The 13,465-nt window shown below is 43.8% G+C and overlaps 1 pseudogene; it reads right to left on the bottom strand.

The window, feature by feature from the left end:
* Window positions 1-1,764: 1,764 nt before the first annotated feature.
* LOC149462561 (large neutral amino acids transporter small subunit 4 pseudogene) lies at window positions 1,765-6,134 on the bottom strand (annotated as a pseudogene).
* Window positions 6,135-13,465: the final 7,331 nt, after the last annotated feature.

The raw sequence follows: 13,465 nt of genomic DNA on the forward strand, positions 1-13,465 counted from the left end.
TTATTAAACACTTGCATTTAGAGCTGAAGTCGCATGACTTGTGGCGATACGCATTGGAGGATCGGAACTGACAGGAGAGCTGTCAGGTCCTGAGCATAAGCCTTATACAGTATATATAATGCGGTTTAAACCAATCTAAATGAGTGTTTTTTTTTTTTAATTTGCTGGTGATTAAATTACTACAGTATGGTGGCATCTATGGCATCTGGAGTTAACTTTGCATAAGGATGTAGCTGTGCAGTGGAGGTTTAAAGGCACAGTGGCGCTCAAAATTGAAGTGGGTTAGTGAAATATCTGGTGGACCTATGAAGGCATTACACATTATCACCCGATTGGGAACAGCGCTATTTGACTTGTATTTGCATATCAAGGTGAGAGCACATCCCTAGTCACTTGGTGGGTGTTTTCAGAGTGTAAAGATGTTTCTCTTTGCAGCACTGGGATTCTGAGATCAGTTCCTTGAGTGATATCAGACTATTTCAATCACGTGCTTGGACTGTGAAGAGTAACGTACAACAGAGTGAAGGCATATTGATATTTTGTGATTCGTATATTTGTGATTTTCAAAGTCATTGTTGGGTATTTATCAGTTTTTGCATGTAGATATGTGTACATAGCAGCACAACACAAGATTTAAACTGACACTAAATACAGTGCTGTGAAAGTACCCTTTTCTTCTTTTTTTTTTTTTTTTTTTTTTTTTTGATTTGTCACTTAGAGCATCAAACAAATTTTAATCTTGCGCAAGAACTGAGTAGTTTTTAAATGAGTTCGTTTATTGGGAAAACCTGCCTGGTCCTATGTGAAAAAGTAATTGCCCCCTAAACTAGTTTTGCCAACAGCTGCATTCAACCATTTGCGACAACTGGCAATGAGTCTTTCACATCGCTGTGGAGGAATTTTGGCACACTCTTTGCAGAATTGTTTAAATTCAGCCACATCTGTCGGATTTACGGCTGAGCTTTGACTAGGCTACTCCAAAACTTTATTTTTTTTTATTTTTTGCGGATCAGAGGTGGTCTTAGTATGTTCTAGATCATTGTCCAGCTGCATAACCCAAGTGTGCTTGAAGTCACAAACCGATGGACATTCTTCTTCAGGATTTTCTGGCAGAGTGCAGAACTCATGATTCTGTTGTATATGGCAAGCAGTCTAGGTCTTGAAGCTGCAAAGTAGCTGGTATGATCTTTTTATGAACTGCTGTGTTTTGCTCCAGATGTAACGGGACACGCACCTTCCAAAATAAACTCTCCTGTCCACAGAATATTTGCCCAAACGTCTTGGATGATTAAGATTTTTTATTTTTTTTGGCAAATGTGAGATGACATTAACTGAGGCAAGTGAGGTCTGCAGTTCTTTAGATGTTGCTCTGGATTCTTTTGACCACCTGGATGAGTTGCCATTGTGCTCTTGGTGTAATTTTTGGTAGGCCGGCCACTCCTAGGGAGGATCAGCTCTGTTCCAAGCTTTCTCCATTTGTAGATAATGACTCATGTTTGCTTGCTTCACTTGACAGCTTCTGTTTAAGTGGTTTAACGGGTCTGATGGTAATCAGGCTGGGTGTGGTAAGTAAAATTTTAATTCTGCTTTAAAAAAAAGTGGTCAAAGTTAAAAAGTGATTTGGCAAGGAGGGGGCATTTACTTTTTCATACAGGGCCTGACAGGTTTCAACAGCTTTTTCCCTGTTCAAAATGCAGTTTTGAAATTTTCATTTACTTGGGTTTTCTTTGTGTAATATAAAAAATTGATCTGAGTCATTTACAGTCAGTGACAAATGTACAAAAAACACAGGAAAGGGGCAAATACTTGTTTACAGCACAGTACATTAACCTAAAATGGATCACCATTCAAATGTCCCATCATAGGCAAGAACAGAGGTTGTTGGAGTTCAAATGTGGAGCTACCGAACTGTAATCTGTATATGGTTGCATACAGTAGAATGGATGAATCCTCTTAATATTGTGTGTAATATAAAAGTGAGGATCTATAAAGGAAGGTTTGGAATAACACGTGACCCCCAAGCCCACTAGCAACCAGTTGGTAAATGCAAAGACCCAGGTGATATTTGTGATCTTTTGAATTTGATGATCATTCTTTTTTTCTTTAAATTTTTTTTTAACATCCATCCTTCTCTTCTCCATCATTGCCATCGCCACATTCCTCGACATTCCAGTCCATGATGTATCCCATCACAGAGGCTATCAGCAGACAGAGCAGCTGTAATGCTCCAAAGTTGGATTTTTATGGCTTGACAGTCTGCAAGTTTCTATCCATTAGGAATGCCAGACTGTTGTATATGGCTCTGAGGTAAAAAAATGAGATGGAGCTGGGTAATACACAGTGATAAGGCTAAGCAGCATGATAGGACTGAACACGCTTTTCATAAAGGATGGTTTGCATTGTCTACCTGGCATTTTACCTCCAGATCCATGGTGGACAGACACAACTTATAGCCCTCCTGCAGTTCTGATGGCTCTTGGGGTTTTTTCCTGAAGCCTCTTACTCGGTTGTCTCCACACAGTGGTAACTTGCCTCTAAAACTGCTTTCCTGAGATCTTGCGCTCAAGGTCCAGTCAGCTAAGCTTTGTCTTTACAGTTAAGTATGTCTTCTGGTCCAGCAAAAGGCTCTAGAGGCAGTTAAAGAAGCCCTTGAAACAAACCAGACCAGCATAGGCAGTCCACAATAAGAATAGTGAAAACTTATTCCTGGATCCTAAAACCTTGATAAAGGGGAAGGTGATAGCAGGGGAAGCATAGGACCCAATTATCAGTGCAAAAAAAGTTGAGTGTGGGTCCCCAAACATGCTGGGCAGTGTAAGAAGTAAAGGTCATACACATTCCACCAAAGCCATTCAGACATAAGACAAAAAACAGACAGCGAGTTTGGATTACTTGATCCATACGCAATAAACGGACAACACCAAAACTGGTACTTCCTCTTGGCCTCAGTTTGCATGGACCGTACTTGTCCATGATTCCCAGCATAGGCAGTCCAGACAATAGGAATAGTGAAAACTTATTCCTAGATCTTACAGTGAAGGAAATAAGTATTTGATCCCCTGCTGATTTTGAATGTTTGCCCACTCACAAAGAAGTGATCAGTCTAAAAATCGAATGGTAGGTGTATTGTAACACAGACAGAATAACAATAAAAAATTCAAAAGAAATGCATATCGAACAAATTATGCCCTGATTTGCATGTTCATGAGGGAAATAAGTATTTGATCCCCTTCACAAAACATGACTTAGTACTTGGTGGCAAATCTCTTGTTGGCAATCAGAGGTCAGATGTTTCCTGTAGTTGGCCACCAGGTTTGCACAAATCTCAGGAGGGATTTTGGCCCACTCCTCTTGGCAGATCCTCTCCAAGCCATTAAGGTTTGGTGGCTGATGTTTGGCAACATGAATTTTCAGCTCCCTCCACTGATTTATCAATGGGTTTAAGGTCTGGAGACTGGCTAGGCCACTCCTGGACCTTACTGTGCTTCTTGAACCTCTCCTTTGTTTCCTTGGCTGTGTTATGGGTCATTGTCATGCTGGAACACCCATCCACGACCCATTTTCAATGCCCTGGCTGAGGGAAGAAGGTTCTCACCCAAGATTTGACGGTACATTGCCCCGTCCATCGTCCCTTTTTGATGTGGTGCAGTTGTCCTGTCCCCTTAGCAGAAAAACACCACCAAAGCAGAATGTTTCCACCACCATGTTTGACAGTTGGGATGGTGTTCTTGTGGCCATAGGCAGCATTCCTCTTCCTCCAAACACTGTGAGTTGAGTTGATGCCAGAGAGCTCGATTTTGGTCTCATCTGACCACAACACTTTCCACCAGTCCTCTGCATCAAGATGTTCAGTGGCAAACTTCAGATGGGCCTGGACATGTGCTTTCTTGAGCAGAGGGACTTTGCGGTCACAGCAGGATTTCAATCTTTGTCAGCATAGTGTTACCAATTGTTTTCTTTTTGACACTGGTCTCCGCTGCCTGGAGATCATTGACAATATCCCCACATGTAGTTATGGGATGATTCCTCACTGTTCTCATGATCATTGACACTCCACGGGGTGAGATCTTGCATGGTGCGCCAGACCTAGGGAGACTGACAGTAGTTTTGTGTTTCTTCCATTTGCAAATGATTGCACCAACTGTTGTCACCTTCTCACCAAGCTGCTTGGTGATGGTTTGGTAGCCCAGTCCAGCCTTGTGTAGGTCTACAATCTTGTCTCTGACATCTTTGGACAGTGCTTTGGTCTTTGCCATGGTGGAGAGTTTGTAGTCTGTTTGCTCCTGTGGACAGGTCTTTTTATACAGGTAAAAAAATGAGATTAGCAGCACTCCCTTTAAGAGACTGCTTTTAATCTCAGCTTGTTTCCTGTATGAAAGACACCTGGTAGCCAGAAATCCTGCTGAATGATAAAGGATCAAATACTTATTTCCCTCATGAGCATGCAAATTAGTGCATCATTTGTTAGAATAGCAACAAAAAAATTCAAAAAATGCATGTCTGTCTGTTACAATACACCTAACATTCGATTTTTAGACTTATCATTTCTTTGTGAGTGGGCAAACATTCAAAATCTGCAGGGGATCAAATATTTATTTCCTTCACTGTATAACCTTGATATAGGGGAAGGTGATGGCAGAGGACCCAATTATGAATAACATTTTATTAAATTTTCCACATGTATATACATACATGACATTTTAAAAAGAAATAGAGAGAAAGAAAAACAAAGGGATCATCGATGCTAGTAACATGGGTAGAAAAATAACAGTATGCAATGACAATAGGGCAACATTGGAAGGATGATCAAGTCCGCACAAGTCAAGCAGGTTGACCAGAGGTGTAAACATCCCACGGGTTCCACACAGCTTCAAATAAGATTATAGAATCGGCATGTGAAGCGGTAAGATATTCCATTTTCCTAATATCTGCAATAATCTTAAATAATGTCAACATTGAGGGAGGTGTAGGGGAGAGCCAGCTCATTGGAATGCTTCTCCTGGCCGCCGTCAAAATATGCACAGAGAGTCTCCTCGATGGTCTAGAGAGACCTGGAAAGGGCAGGCCCAATAAAAAATAAAGAGGCTCAAAAGGGAGAGAGGAATGTAATACCAGTTGTAATAAGGCCAAAACCTCTTCCCAAAAGGGAATGATAAGCCTACAATCCCAAAAAATGTGAAAAAGGGAGCCGGTTTCCCTCCCGCAGCGCCAGCAAGCAGGAGAAGCACTCAAGTTACAAGAATGGAGCACATCAGGGGTTCGATACCACAACATTATGATTTTGTAAGCATTTTCCTTATAAACTACACACATAGAGGATTTGGATGCGTTCTCCCATATTTTCTTCCACTGCAACAAGTCAATGTCAAAGCGGAGAAATTGGGACCACTTACGCATATAGCGATGGGTATCAATAGTTAAGGGAGGGACATCTAGCAGGAGCTTATATGTATTGGAGACTGTGCCCTTTTGATGTGGGCCCTGAATACACAGGCGCTCAAAGGGTGTAGGCTTCTGCAGAGTCAATGAGGGTGACAGGGTGGAGAAAAAATGGCGTATCTGCAAATAAACATAGAAGTGCTGAGGAGGTATTTGGGTATTTTTTTGGATGTCGGAAAATGATTTAAATTTCCGAGTCACGGGATGGACCAGATGACGCAGTTGGAAAAGATCGGCTGAGGCCCATGGGAGCATTCGGTGTAAGGACAAACTATCTGGAAGGGAGGGATTAAAGAGAACATTAGTCAGAGGGGAGCACTCGGAGGACAAAGCGAATTTAGCCCTGCATCTCTTCCAGATAGACAAGGAGAATTGCATGGAGGACCCAATTAATAGTGCAAAAAAAAGAAAATGTTCAGTGCGGGTCCCTAAACATGTTGGGCAGTGTAAGAAGTAAAGGTCATACACATTTTACCAAAGCCTTTCAGACATAAGGCTACAAAAGAGCACAGACAATGCATTTTGATTACTTTGATCCATACGCAAGAAACGTCAAAACTGGCACTTCCTCTTAGCCTCAGTTTGCATGGACGATCCTTGTCCATGATTCCCAAAGGAAGTGAGATGGCGCTAAGCAAGAAAATTCCCACAGTAAAAGCCAGACTTAACATACCATCTTGTTCGTTATACGTCATAGAAAAAAAATGTGGTCTGGGGAGCCCATCCAACCAGTGTATATATGAAGAGGTGCCACCTTATTATTGGGAAGGGTGTAACCAAAAAAGACTGCATACACAGCAAAGAGGGAGGGAAAAAAAGGTATGAGCACCCAATAGGCTACCTCTACAAAAATAGTTTGACTTAAAAAAAAAAGTGTGATGTACATCACAGGTGCATGGAACCACCTAACACTTCATGACCATACCTGGATGCCTTAATCCCCCCCTTCCCCCAAGACCTCAACCACCCTACCAAAGCCTGCCTGTCCCCCCTCCCTCAATGTAAGTGACCTATACCAACTCCCATGTAACCCCTTAAAAAGACCCCCCCAACAAAAGTAGGAAAGATGGTGCAATCCTTCCAAGCCCTGCCAAATGCCACCCTCAATTACAAGGAACCGATCAGGGCCAGTCTTAGTGTCCACTGTGCACAATATGCCAGGGACTTGCCTTGGGGTAAAGGTCCTGTGTCTCCCCAGTCTGCATATACCATCCTACCAACTCGCCTACAGATGCGGCCTTCTAGGATATGAGTATATACAAATAGACTGTAATGATTCTCAGAGGAAGTGAGATGGTGCGAAACAAGAGATCCCACTGTAAAAGCCAGATTTAACATTTAATCTTGTTCTTTTATACACCAGCAAGCCCTTCAGGTCTGACTTCTTGACCTGTCATTTATGTTAAGAGCACTACAGTTCATGGAGTTTTAATTGTGAAATGTTTCTGTTCCATGAAATGGTAAACCTGTAACTAGATTGAGATGATGCATACAATGTGTCCATCCTTTCTCATTCCTCTATTCTTCTGAGTTTGTTTCCAGCCATTTGGATTAGGTGGCTGTAGCATAGAGGCATTCTGATATATTATGGACCTAGAGTGGATTATCGTTCAAAGTTCCCATCATAGCCATTAACAGAGGCTGTTGGGGTGCAAACAGTATGCTAGTAAGATTGCAGGCCAGTAAAACTACCAAAATGTGATGGGCATATGGCTGCATACAATCCCCTCACATCAGATTGGATGAATCCTCACTATTGTGTGTAATATGAGAGGTAGCTCCCAGAACACTTAACACGGGTAGTTCCAGGCTCAGTGGTTGAATACACATACACAATTGTGCCTTTTTCTCCTTTTTTCTGGATCTTTGTTAGTTTTTTTTTTTTTTTTTTTTTTTCCCCCTATAAGGTTTTTTTTTTTTTTTTTTTTCAAAAATGTAATGTAACTAAGAAATTAAAGGCAAAATATCTACTGGAAAGCTTGCAATCCTGTTCCACATGAGGCACTGAGAAATGGTGATATGCTCAAGGTTGTGCAGTCTTGGATTTGGGAATCCACAGTGTTCCAGTCTTTCTTCCTAGAAGCCAGCTCAAGGATAAGCACATGGGGAAAATTGCTGGATTGCTTTGTGCTCTGATTTCCCTTTTTGTTCTGAGAACTGTGCTTGTAGTCCAGGAACAAATACTAGTGTTTCCCTGCAATGCAATGCTATCGGGCTGAAAAAAAAACTGTCTTGTTACTATTAAACAGAATTTTGATATCCTAACAGAACAATGATAAAATGTGCCCAGTGCCTAGCAACAGAGGATGCAGTGCTCTTCCTGTCCGGTTACTGCGGTTTTGTACACTGACGAAACCCGGTCTTGCAATCTAGGATGGAGGGGCTAGTGGTACAAAAGGTAGTAACTGGGGGATGGACTGGTAGGAAGAGTAGAAGATTCCATTATTAGCTGAGGGCAGGATAGGCTTCCCTGAAGAGGTTTTCAGAGATCGCCTAAAAGTGAGCAGAGTAGGCGATAGTCTGATAAATCTGGGTAGAGAGTTCCAGAAGATGGGGGAAGCTCTGGAGATGAGCATGGGATGAGGAGACAAGGGAGCTAGAGAGCAGGAGGTCATGTGGAGAGCATGGTTTGGGTGATATTTGGAGACCAGATTGGTGATTGTAATTTGGGGCAGAGTTATAAATGGCTTTGTTAATGTGTTGAATTTTATCCGTTGGGCAACGGGAAGCCAGTGGAGGGATTGGCACAGAGGGGTGGCTGATACAGAACGGTTAGTAAGGTGGATGAGTCTGGCAGCAGCATTCATGATAGACTGAAGAGGGGATAGCCTATGATTGGGTAAGCCAATGAGGGAGTTACAATATTCAAGGCGAGATATAACAAGGGAGTGGATAAGTTGCTTAGTGGTTTCCGAGGTTAGGAACGGGCGTATGTTGGAGATGTTGCGGAGGTGAAGTCTACAAGATTTGAACAGCGATTGGGTTTGGGACTGAAAGGACAGATGGAAGTCTAGGATTACACCTAGTACCCTGGCATGAGGGGAGGGACTGATGATTGTGTTATTGATCTTAATGGAGTAGTCAGGGGAGGGGGTAAGGGCTGGAGGGAATACTAAGAGCTCAGTTTTGGAAAGATTGAGTTTGAGGAAGTAGACTGACATCCATGCCTATGTCACTTAGTAGGTTAGTAATGCGAGAGGAGACTGAAGGGGTGAGGTGAGGGTAAGAAAGATAGATTTGGGTGTCATCAGCATAGAGATGGTACTTAAAGCCATGGGAGTTTATCAAGTAACCAAGGGAGGAGGTGTAGATGTAGAAGAGAAGGTCCAAGGACGGAACCTTGAGGGACCCCTACAAAAAGAGGAAGTGGAGAGAAGGTGGCAGTTATAGATAACGCTGAAGGAGCGTTGATGGGTAGGAGGAGAACCAAGAGCAGAGTCTTGGAGGCAAAGAGTGGAGTTTTTTTGAGGGGATTGTCAACTGTATCAAAAGCCACAGAGGTCAAGTGGTAAGAGTACGGAGTAGTGGCCATTGATTTTAGCAGTTAGTAGATCATTAGTGAGTTTTAGTAGGGCAGTTTCGGTGTAGTGAGCAAAAGCCAGACTGTAAAGGGTTGTTGTCAATTAGGTAGGAGCTCAGGCGATTGTAGACTAAGTGTTCTAGGAGTTTAGAGGTAAATGGCAGCAGGGAGATGGGTCTTAAAGCCCTCCCTGGATCCCACCAACATGACCTTAAGTATGGGAGTGATGTGTGCATGCTTTAGAGGGGAGGGGAGGGGAGGGGAAGGCACCGTTGGATAGGGAGAGATTGAAGATGAGGGAGCATAGGATGAAAAAGAGGGTAACTGTAGTAGTGGGGGGGACAGGATCCAGGGGGCACTTAGTGAGACTGGCTTCTGAGAAAACCTTGGTGACCCCTTCAGTAGTAGCAAGGTCAAGAGGAAAGTGTTGAAGGTTTAGTATAAAGTATGCTAAGTGGGATGGATGGCTGTGCAGTGGCGATGCCCCTACGAATTGCATCAATCTTGTTTTTTTAAATGATTTGCAATCTCGTGAGCAGTGAGTGAGGTACTGGGTGGAGGTGGAGAAAGTGGAGCGTTAAAAGTAGAGGAGAGACGAGGACTGGATGACAAGCTGTTGATGAGTGACAAAGTAGGCTTGTTTGGCAGCATGGAGGGAGGAATTTGTATGTTTAAAGCAGATTTATATAAGGTTAATACTTGGTGAGATTTGGTTTTACTCCATAATTGCTCCAGCGCACGACTGTCATTTAAGATATCTGGTGTCATCAGTCTGCCAAGGTTGTAATGGTCGGGTCCTGATACTTCGTGTTAGAGGAGCAAGTGAGTCTAACGTGGATGAAAGAGAACTGTAGACAAGTGGTCAGAGCAGATCAGGAGATATTCTGTTATAGTTGGTCCGTTGCAGAGTGGAAAGGAGCAGGGTTAAAGTTGTGAAGGTTCTGCGGGTAATTGTTCGCTGCTTGGAGGGATAAGTGTTTGAAGATGAGGACACTGTGAAGGTGATGAGTGTGATCAGAGAGGAAAAGGGGTGTTTGTGAGGTTGTAGGTGTGGCAATCGCGGCGTAAGACCCCTGCCCTTCTCACCAAACTCGTGACTGAAGGACTAGCCAATCTGAAGCCGTGATGTCACGTGCGTAACCATGCCACGCCCAGCAGCACCCTGCACACAGATTTTCCAGCTAATGGACAAGTCTGTACTGGCAGCCTGGAAGCGATTTGTTACTGGGTCAGGTTAATTAAGCAATTAACCCTTCACACTGCCACCACCTTTTTGTACAGAGAGGAAACTGCAATATCAGCAATAACACTATGATGGTTGAAATAATAGTCTGTATACCACTGTCACCACAGGCAGGTTATACAGAGGGTTAAACACATAGTAGCACTCTTCAGTGGCAGGAATTCATAAGTTGCATTTAAGAGCTTTAGAAACAGTTCAACCCTTTCAAAGAGATTTATTACTAAAAGGTCAAAAGGTGCAATAAAAAGATTTACAGAAACAGATGTAGCCAATATATATAAATATGCAGAGAACAATAGCACAGCAAAGAGAAAACAGGAGTTTAAAGGGTTGAAGTACTTGCCAATCAGCCCTGGTTTAAGCAGTTTCAAGTCTTATGAGCTCAAAAATTTCTTGTCTTGCACTGTCAGTTTCGATGTTATGCTTAGTGTGTAAGAGAAAGAAGAGTCTCCCGTTTAACAGGTTTTTCTAGGATCTCAGCAGGGTGTCTCCTTACAACAGAGAACCAATTGTCTTATTTGGGGAGGGGTGTTGGTTGGAGACCTAAGTTATAACCAGAAACTCTCCTAGCTTCTATTTTGGCCCGTAACTTTTCCTAGGTACATGTAACATTCCACCCACAGGTAGATTTATATTTCCTATGTAGATCTTCAGCAGACTATTCTTAATCATTCCAGCAGGTATGTAATATGCAGGAGTGTGACAGAGGGTAGGCAGGACAGAACTGTCTTGGAAACTTACTTTCAATGAATTTTCCTTACCGTGAGTGCCCGCAGTTGGATGCGCAGCAATCCCCCATAAAGCTGTGCGAACTTCACTGCAACCGTATTGCGCCCTCTGCTTACTGCGACTGCAGCTTAGCTCCATGATTCCTGCGCCTCCAAGTGGTGTGCAAAGGTTTAGCTCTTTTGAGATGTGGGTAAATGGAGCTCCAGTAATCCAGGAATAAATCGGACGATACTCCCAGGTTAAAGTTGGAATCCACTCTGCCCGGGTCTAACCCCAGACTCCTGTTTTTTATTATCTTACAAAACACACCCCCTGCACGGGGCCAAGTCAATCCCCTCCCACAGAGCAATGTATAGGGAGTGTCCATACACGAGAATGTCCATCCTGCTCGGAGTGCAAAGTTCCCTCTTAACCTATACTAAGAACCAGTTAAACCAGTTTTTCTTTCCGCCCCCGTAAGCCCCCGTAAGCTCGCTTTGGAGAGCAAGTTTCACATTTACATGTTATCAGCTCCCAGCTGTATGTACGTTGTCTGTACAAGCATCTCCTAGATTAAACAGTGCCAGTCTGTATCTGAATGGGCCCAATACGATCTTTATTGAAACACATCCATCGCGATACAGTTTAGGTCGGTAGCGGCTTGTAGAGATATACATGAGCCTACACGCGGAGTTCGCACTGCCTGGCGCCTGGCCATACGGAGTCCATGTGGTACTATGCTGCTATGTGGATACAGGCCCGCGGCCTACTGCATCGAATGCCGTGGTGGCATACACGCCAGTCTATAAGCACAGATCTGCCATCTCATCAATTACCGAGCTGAGTACTGTAATATATACATTGAAGGCTGCAATTAGGCAATGCGCATTTACAGAGCTTTAAGCCACAGGAGAGACATATGAATAACACGAATATATGACACATTTAAAGGACAACCTGTAATAGAAAATTTCCATGACAGAACACACAGGGCAGATGGCAAACACTTAAACCTTTATTGAAACAGACAACAATCCCTCAATGGGGAAATTGCAGGGCGGGCAGGCACATTTTAGTAGGGGAGTAGTACAGAGAGCCCAAAATACTCCAGTGGGCAAAGTTAAAGTCTCTACAGCAGTTTGTAATCCAACAGGGAGGGAGTGGCAGTTCACAAACAGTTCTGATAAAATGGGGGAGCATAGGCTCGGGCAGAGCGGATGTGGTAGCCTCGGGCAGAGCTGATGTGTTGCTGATGTGTCCCCCCCCCCCCCCGTATCCAATGGGGGGTCTTGTGGCAGAGTCTAGTCACGAGGGTCCCGCCTCAGCTGGCGCTCACTCAGTGACTGCACAGAGAGGATGCCGGGGCAGGATGGGAGGTGGAGGGGGGTCATTAGCAGGATGACAAAGTACAACAGAATGACAGTGGGGAGAATGCATTAATTGAATTTGTGGACCGTTTGGCAGGATGCGGGTGGAGGGGGTGCATTAATTACAGCTAGGAGCATTTGGCTCACAGGAGTAAAACACTAATTGAGGATGCGCTTCCTCTGGGCACAAGGAATAAAGGAATTAATAACTGGGACCGGCTGAGCACTTGTATGTTGACAGAAGGTAATATACCAAAGGTAATATACCAAACTATTTGTCTCAACGTGACCAACGTGAAGATATGCCTGTTTTTTTTGGGGTTTTTTTTTGTGTAGGTCCCTCATATTTCAAGATATGAAATCATAGGGGGGGGGAATGAATTTTGAATGTGGTGTCTAGTTTATTACTTCTCTGGAATGTCTTTGGGATATCGTAAAAGCGTAAACCAAGCCCTTCCGAGTTCAGACAGCTAGACCCCAGCTCTATTGGGGGTTTTATAGCTCGGAGCTCCCTGCTGTACTTTGGCTGCCTGTGACCTCTGCCATCACTCAGGCCACATGTCACCCCACAGCGAGGGGGGAGAGAGATCTACAAGATGGACGTGGTTCAACCATTTTGCTCCAACCCTCCATCTCTGTGGGTACGACTGCTACAGTAGGGAGTGCAAAAACTGGAGAAAACTAGGTCTAATGTATTCCCATCAGAGTGAGTGGAGAACTCTATACATTGTGCTAATGCAAATGATGCTGCTTGAAGCCAGGTTTCTCTAATTGCTAGTAAGTTAAGGGAGCGGGAGATAAAAAGGTCATGGACAGAGGTGAGCTTATTAGACAGAGCGGGCATTCCAGAGTGCACATGAAAAAGGGAGGGTGGTTTTTGGGAGCACAGGGATTGATATTAAATTGAGGGGATTGTGGTTATTCCTGGAAGAAAGGGGGTGCCTGGTGTGGAGGTGAAATAGTGGAGGACCAGAGTTTGGGGAGATCCCCAGAGGTTAGGAGAAGGGTGAGGAAAGTAACATGGGAGCGGAATGTACATGAGTGTACTTGCCTTCCAGTCCTGATGTTTGGGTCAGCAGGAGGTGATGAGAGCAGTAGTAGGGAGATGGTAGCAGTGAGGGTGATTGTATAAGTTTTGGGGTGGAGCAGAGGGGTAAAGAGATGAGATTTTGGGAACGCAGGATAGTA

The sequence above is a fragment of the Staurois parvus genome, unplaced genomic scaffold (genome assembly GCF_062004578.1).
Source record: "Staurois parvus isolate SC_StPar_1 unplaced genomic scaffold, SC_StPar_1.0 ptg000173l, whole genome shotgun sequence".
NCBI lineage: Eukaryota > Metazoa > Chordata > Amphibia > Anura > Ranidae > Staurois > Staurois parvus.